An 8,272-nucleotide genomic window follows, 5' to 3' on the forward strand; every position below is an offset into this window, starting at 1 on the left:
GGTAAATTTTGAAATTCGACAATTCCCCTTTAAATTCTTGGGTTTATCTTACATTTTAAATCACTGTGGATGTGTGTGTGTATATATATATATATATATATATATATATATATATATATATATATATATATATATATATATATATAAGTTTACACTAAATAGATAGATTGAACATCTCTTTGTTGGTTAAGATGTAGTTTTATGGGTGATTACAAATATATCACAATCTCAGTCTGAGCATAAATTGCTCTTGAGTTTTTTGGGGATACACTTACTTATTGGCTTGTATTAGCACTCAGACTGAGTGTATCACTATAAGGATTGTTTATTACAATAATGTATGTTTTTAGTGAATGTTCTAACAATACCTTATAGAGCAATAATAGTGTTTATAATCACCATGGTTTGAGAGGTGCTTAAACTTATGTAATAAAATCTGACTAAGTTTTAATCATAGTTGTTCAAAACAAAACCCACACGAATAGTCGGACGCTATGTGGTCACTGATATTTCTTATATACTTGTAATAAACATTCAACGCTGATATTGTTTGAAAATACTTGAGCCTATTTATTAACTTGTAAATGCGTCTGTTATCCGGATAGTTTAGAACAAGCATATTACGATTTATCAACTGGTAAATTATTGCAGATATTTCTATCAGTTAGTGGTCGGCGTTTCAAGTTTGAATATTACCGCCTTGTAACATCTGTGTTTAACCTGTATCTTCTATTAGTTATACTGCTTTCAGCCTCTAAATAATTCCTTTTAGCGCTCTTAATAATTAGTCTTGGCAATAATGCTGAATTTACCCCATCAAATGCATAGTTAATACAGTTATATTAAATCATTGTAAGTGTCAAATCTATTTGCAACTTTAAAATAAGTAAGGAGTTGAAAAGATCAACAGCCCTCCCTTAACATGTTTCGCCGTTTTAGACTCCGGCTTTTTCAAAAGGTGACGCACTCCGGCGTCTGCGGGTGTATATCACCTAAACCCGCCCCCTGTTCAATCCAAGTCCAATCCATACCATCCTGGATTTGACTGGCACTTGGTTGTGATTTTTACATGATGGATGATTTAAAGACCTAACAGAACTAGTTATTTGTACAGAATAATTGAGTTATAATAATTTTAAAGTGTTATGTTGCAGGTATTGATCACATATACCATAGTAAAACATCCACAGTTTGGTAATAGATTAACATATGGTAAATTTTACACAATACACATTTAATAGAGTGAGAAATAATATCTTATATTGTACCTAGTTCTCTTTATTGAGCTGGTTATTGTGGATGTTGATGTTGCCAAATGATGCAGGCTTGATGGGTGAAGGCAGCTCCTCTCACCTATATAAACAGCAATAAAGAATCTGTGAAAAGGATCACAAAGAAAAGGGCACCTCCTAGTGCAATACTGCGATGGTAAATATAGACAATGACAAATCCTGTGTAGGAATGATACTCACAAGAAGAGCAGCACCAAATGTGCTAAATGGAATGAGCTGGGGGCTCACAGTGGCCCAACAACACTGATCCAGGCACCGGATAGTAGGGTGAAGGAGATCCAAATTACCAATAAGGCAAGTCAGGCTCAGGCTGCCATATATGATGACATATACTTATTAAAATCAGATTAAAAAGCTGGGTATTGAGTTCACCCCAAATACATAAAAACAACACTGTTAACAGTTTGCTACGCGTTTCTCAGCTTGTCTAGTTGTTTCCTCAGGCATCTGTTAATATTTTGAAAAAAGTTTTATTAATTTTAGTTCCAAAAACATAACAAGTTCAGACATGTACAATCAGCATACAAGTACAATAAATGCATTTCAAATGTTGTCAGGTTTATATCTCTTTTTAACAGTTTTAAGGTTCAAAAGTTCAGGTGCTCTTACTCTAAAGTCCGTAGGTGTCTTATATTCTTATTACAGTTAGCCACAGCTCAGAACATAACATATCCTAATTTACGAAATCTAGAACATAAGGGTTAAGTAGTCAACAGTCTATGCCTTCAGAATGATACAAGTGATAAATATACAGTGGTTATCCGTTGACAATTGATCCCGGCTCTCCCCCCATCTCTCTTGTATCTGTGGGACTAACCCCACAGGTCTCTGTATTTCTTTGCCTGTTGGCTTCATGGTACATAATGAAAGGTTCCCATTGGGCTATAAATTCCTCCTTCGTATTTAAGGTATCTGCTGCTAAACTAGCCATTTCATAGTCGTAAATGATTTTATTCTTGATAAATGTGAAACTCGGAGGTGTTGTTTTCCAGTATTGAGCAATACAGATTCTGACTACTGTGCAGATGGTCATCACTATTTTTTGGTGTTGTTTTAGGATGCTAGGAATCGGGAAATGTAATAATGCTTGTTCGGGGGATAATGTGATGTTCTTATGGAATATTAAACTGAGGAATTCTGAGGTTTTTCCCCATATCTCTCTAGCCCTGCCACACTCCCACCACATATGAATATACGTGCCCCTATCATTACAACCTCTGTAACAGGAGTTTATAGAAGGTTTATTCGAGTCTCCATATCGAGTTGGGTAAATGTACCATTTGAACGCTACCTTAAGGTAGTTCTCCTTCATGATGGCATTGTGTGTAAACGAGAGACCCTTTGCTAGGTTAGTCTTCCAAGTCTCCAGAGGCCAGGTCTTATTTAAGTCTTGTTCCCACTTCAATATATTTGGGGATTTTGTTTCTTTAAATTGGTTATTGAATGTAGGGTATAGTAGGGAGATTGTCCCATGCGTCATCTCTTTGGACAGGCATATTGACTCGAAAGCTGTACTCACTGGCAATCTCAAAAGCCCTGTTATTTCTCTTGTTCTGGATTTTAACTGCAAGTAGTGATACCATATATTTCTATCGTGTGGGTCTATGTCTCTATATTGTTCGTATGTGATGAAGCCTCCATCTATGTATACATCAGCAATCCTATAAAGTCCCTTATTAGCCCATTTGTTTTGTATATTTGATTCTATTGTGGTCTGTGGTAATACTAAGGGAGTCAGCCTAGAGTTATTCTGAACTATGGGGAATTTGGTAATCAGTTTATTCCACAAGAAGATTGTGTGGGATATTACTACAAATTTAAGTAGTGGAGTGGTACTGAGTTTTTTTGGGGTCCAAAGTAACCTAGAGAGTTGATTTGTGTTAGCAATCTGTGATTCAATCTCTATCCATAAAGGTTGTAACTTCTGTTTAAACCAATGTGTTGTTTGGGCCATGCGGGCCGAGTAATAGTAAGAGATCAGGTCAGGGAGACCCACTCCTCCCTCCCTTCTATGTGTACACATGATTCTTTTATTTATTCTGGCCCGTTTCCCCTGCCACATGAAACGCAAGATATCCTTCTGTAGGGCATTAAGTTCCGCTATAGGGACAGTGATTGGCAGGGATCGAAATAAATATAAAAGCTTCGGGAGTAAGGTCATCTTTGTGGATATTATCCTACCATAAAAAGAAATTTTAAGCTTCAGCCATTTCGTGATCAAATTCCTAATATGTGTATACATTGGAAGGGTAATTTGCTTGATATAAGGAATGAATGTCTGCTGTGAGATATATTCCTAGGTACTTAAGTTTTTTCTTCGCCCATGTAAATGAGAAATTAATTTCTAGGAGTTTTTTGGTGTGTTGGGGTAGGTTAAAACTAAGCGCTTCGCATTTGTCTCCATTTATTTTGTACCCCGATAGGGTTCCATATTGGTGCAGCATTGCATATAGCGGGGGGAGGGAGAGTAGGGATTTAGTAAAAAATAATATGATATCATCTGCGAATAGCGAGATTTTATATTCCCTGTCTCCCAGTCGTATACCCGAGATGTCAGGATTATTTCTGATCTGGATGGCCAATGGCTCGATACAAAGAGCGAACAGAAGTGGGGACAGGGGGCACCCCTGTCTAGTCCCATTCCTAATCTGTACAAACTTAGATTGATATCCTGAAAGTTTAACAAAGGCTGAGGGGTGGGAATATAGCATCGTGAGAGCATCATAGAATGCCCCCGTGATCCCTGTTTTTTCTAGCACCGCGAACATATATTTCCAGTTAATCCTATCGAACGCCTTCTCCGCATCCAAAGAGAGGAGCAGAGAAGGCGTTTTTTCTACTGAGGCCAAATTGATCAGGTCTATTATTTTACGTGTGTTATCTGGGGCTTCCCTATTTCTGATAAACCCCACCTGGTCCGGGTGAATTAATCTCTCGAGTATGGGGTTAAATCTATTTGCTAAGATTTTAGTGAAAATTTTGACATCTTGATTTATCAATGATATGGGTCTATAGTTCTGACAGTGTTGCTTATTCTTTCCTGGTTTTGGGATAACTGCTATTCTTGCCATAAGCATTTATTTAGGAATTTCTTTCTTTTGCATTATAGAATTAAACATTTGAGAGAGGAGGGGTGTAATTTCCTCTTGAAATATCTTATAAAAATTTTCTTACCTGCGGGAAGGTTATAGAGGGCACTGTAGAAGTCAGCAAAAGCATTGGCAATCTTAAGTGGGTCATTAGTATTTTTGTTGTCAGGTAGTTGAAGTTGTGGTACTGTAGTGTTTCTGGTAATTTCTTTAAGTCTATTGGCTAGCATTTTATCGGGTTTATTCCCATATATGTAGTAGTGGGTGTTTAGCTGTCTAATGGATCTGACTGCTTCTTTATTTAAGAGCTTATCGAGCTCATCATTTATAGCTTTAAGTTTATTTTTAATTTTTTTGCTGGTATTAGCAGTGAATTGTGTTCGCAGTATATTAGCTTCTGATTGTAGTTGTAAGAGTTTAGCTTTATTTTGTTTGTTTTGTTTGCTAGCTTCTGCAATTAAACTGCCTCTAATGTAGGCTTTCAATGCTCCCCAAACAAACGTAGGATTAGAAATGCTGCCTGAGTTAAGTCTTATGAATTCACTCACTTGATCTCTAATTTTTTGTGAAGTTAAAGCATCTTGTAATAGCTTAGTGTTTAGGGACCAAGATTTGGTTCTGTTTGGGTTTAGTACCCCCGATATGGTGACTTCCACTATAGAGTGGTCAGACCAGGGACAATTCAGGATCTTAGCTGTGGACAAAAGTGGTAGCAGGATTTGGCTTAGAAAAATGTAATCCAGTCTAGATTGGGTGCAATGCATTGGGGAAAAATAAGTGTAATCTCTAACCTTATCATTCAGGGACCGCCAGCTGTCAATTAAGTTATGATCTAGGGAGAAATCTTTTAAGATATTTATAGAGGAGCTAGGGGGTCGTGATTGTGAGGTTTTATTTGTAGTCCTGTCTAGTGCCTGGTCTAGTGATAGATTGAAGTCACCCCCCATAATGATTTTGTGTCTTTTCCATTGAGTCAATAGTTTACTTAGTTTTGTCAGAAATGGTGTCTGATGTTCATTGGGGGCATAGACATTAACTAATAGGATCGGAGTGTTTTGAATTAATCCTCTCACCACTAGAAACCTTCCTTCTTTGTCTCTAGTGATTTCTTCCTCCTTGAAGTTCAGGGAGGAGTGTAATAATATAGTTACCCCACATTTTTTCTTCCCACTTACAGAGTGATATTGTGTAGTGTATGATTTATCCCAATACTTGGGAGCAAAATTTCTAGAGAAATGGGTCTCTTGTATCATGACAATATGGGCTTGTAATGACTTATAAGTGGTAATTGCTTTTTTCCTCTTGATGTCAGAGTTAAGTCCTCTGACATTGTGTGAGAGAATTTTTATAGACATGTGAGAATACAAAGTATATCAATATTACCTAGCCTATAGAGTGTCACATAGAGGATATAGGGAAGATAGTGTATGTTGTTTGTAGTGAGCATGATAACGATCTGCCCCTTGCAGTTCTGAGGGAGAGAGCCGGGACCTACCTGAAACTCAAGTAGTAGCATCGATAGTCTGTACTGAACAAAAGGTATGCACTTCAGCTTTATGGGAACACCTTGAAAATCTAAATAACAGAGAAAAACCTTTATTAAATAGTACAGATCCATTATGTGGACCACATATGATTGTCGACATATCCGAACATTTAGTACATAAATGAGAAAAAAACAAATAATTTTAAACCTAATGTTAATATCCCCAGCCAGGGATTCTTGTAATAATGTAATGGGTGTAGGGTGGAGGGTGGTGGACCCTATGATATCAAACGCCACTGTGATTTCCAATCTTAGGAGGAATAGGGAAAGGTGGGTAAGGAAGGGTAAGAGGGTTAGATGAGCTCCAGGAGGGCTCAGTGAGAAAGGAGAGCGAGTAGGGGAAATGAAGGGATAGACAAATGGTTGGAGAGTGTTTCTGGATTTAGATGTTTGCTGTATATGGGGGGGGGGTTGGGGGAGGATACCAATAGCCTCAGTTACTCCTGGTCATAGAGGGGATAGGGAGAGGTGGGTGAAGGAAGGGTGAGAGGGTTAAGTAAGCTCCAAGAGGACTCCAACTTTTCCACGCTATATGGTAGGGTCTAGTGTTGTATGAGAGTGGTATATGCAGAAAGTGCTGTGTGAGGAAAGGAAGCGAGAAAGGGAGAGGAAGGGGTGGACATATAGGTGGAGAGTATGTCTGTATTTAGATATTTGTTGCATGGGGGGGAAGGTAGGGGAGGTATGGAATGAGAGGGGGGAGAAAATTGGATTCAGTGTTAACAACAGTTACATCAACAATAGTAATAACTATAAAGATAACAAAAACAGCAACAGCCCCTGAGTGGGTCTAAAACACAGCCCATGGTGGTTACTATAGAGCAATAGGATCTAACCAATGCCTGTCTAGGAGACAGTGGGCCTGCTTAAAGACCCCGTCAGGTCAATATGAATTTGTGAAGCCTGAGTATCTCTGGCTATCACATCTCAAGACTAAAGCAAATTAAGTATAGTACTTATCTAGTCCTCTCTCTAAGTCAAGTTGGTGAACATTCTTCTTCCAGTTGAGATTCAGAGTCCGAATGATTATTTGTCAAATTCTTTAATTTTCTTTGTTTTTTGGGATTGCCCACTGGTGTCCATTCTTTTTGGATAGGTTTCCGCTGCGAAGTCGGGTTAGGTGTAGTTTGCTGAGACTCAAAAGGGATCTCTAGTCTGCGCAGAATAGCTGTTCCTTCACTCAGAGTGGAGCAAGTGTAAGTCATGTTGGTATGCGTAAAAGCCAGTTTAAAGGGGAAGTTCCATCAATATTTTATTTGGGCCTTTGTGAGAGCCAATGTAATGGGTCTGAGTTCTCTTCTTTTCCTCAGAGTGACTGGGGCAACGTCTGCATATATTTGAATTGCATGTCCTTCAAATTTAATCGTTTGCAGTTGTCTTGCCTCCCTGAGGATAAGTTCTTTTACATGAAAATAGTGCATTTTAAGGATTATGTCTCTTGAGGTGGATTGTTGAGGCTTGGTGAGGGCCCTATGTACTCTGTCCATCAGGAGTTTGTCTGTCTCCACATCTGGAACCAGTTGTTGGAAAAGCAAAGTCATGGTGTCATTCAGGTTTTTATAGGACTCTGGTAAATTTCTGATTCGCAGATTAGATCTGCGGGATCTGTTCTCGAGATCTTCTATTTGTTCTTCCAATTTGTGTATGTATTCTTCATGATCAGACATGACTTTCTGTATATTAGGGAGCTCTTCTGCTATTGCGTCTGTTTTCTCTTCTAGTTCCGCTGTGCGGGTACCTATTTCTTTGATATCTTGCCGTAATTCAAACAGTGCCGATTTCAGTTCTTCCTGAAAGACAGATTTAATTTGAGAAAGCAGTTCCTTATTTTGATTCTCAGTGGGGAGCGCCACTGTTGACTCCGACATGCTGGCTTCCAGAGTTTCTCCCTGTGTAGGGGAGCCTTTGTTCAGTTGTTTTTGTTTGAGTTGGGATTTAGAGAGGCATTCCTTGACAGTTTGCGTTTTGTTCTTCATCATGTAGTGTTAATGAGAGTATACCAGATGAGAGTATAGTAAAACAAATGAGAGCTTTAATCAGATAAACCACTCAGAGCTGACGCTGAAAAAAGTAAATTACTACGTCTAGATCATTTGTTAGGAGGTAATTCTTGCATGTGTGATTTATTTTTATTTTTTTTTCCTTTTGGGGGTCCACCCTATTTCCACCCCACCTCACTTAATGTGCATCCATCTTCTGAGCTGTGGGAAAGCTTGTGAAAAGGGAGGGGGGTCTGGAGTCCGATTATTAGGACTAAACAGCTCCTCAGTTTGGCAACTCTGAACCCTCTATTAACACTCCTAAGATGATTCCCAAATAAAGTCAGCCTCTCGTGCTTCCTTCTC

Source organism: Bombina bombina, chromosome 1 (assembly GCF_027579735.1).
Source record: "Bombina bombina isolate aBomBom1 chromosome 1, aBomBom1.pri, whole genome shotgun sequence".
NCBI classification, from domain to species: Eukaryota; Metazoa; Chordata; class Amphibia; order Anura; family Bombinatoridae; genus Bombina; species Bombina bombina.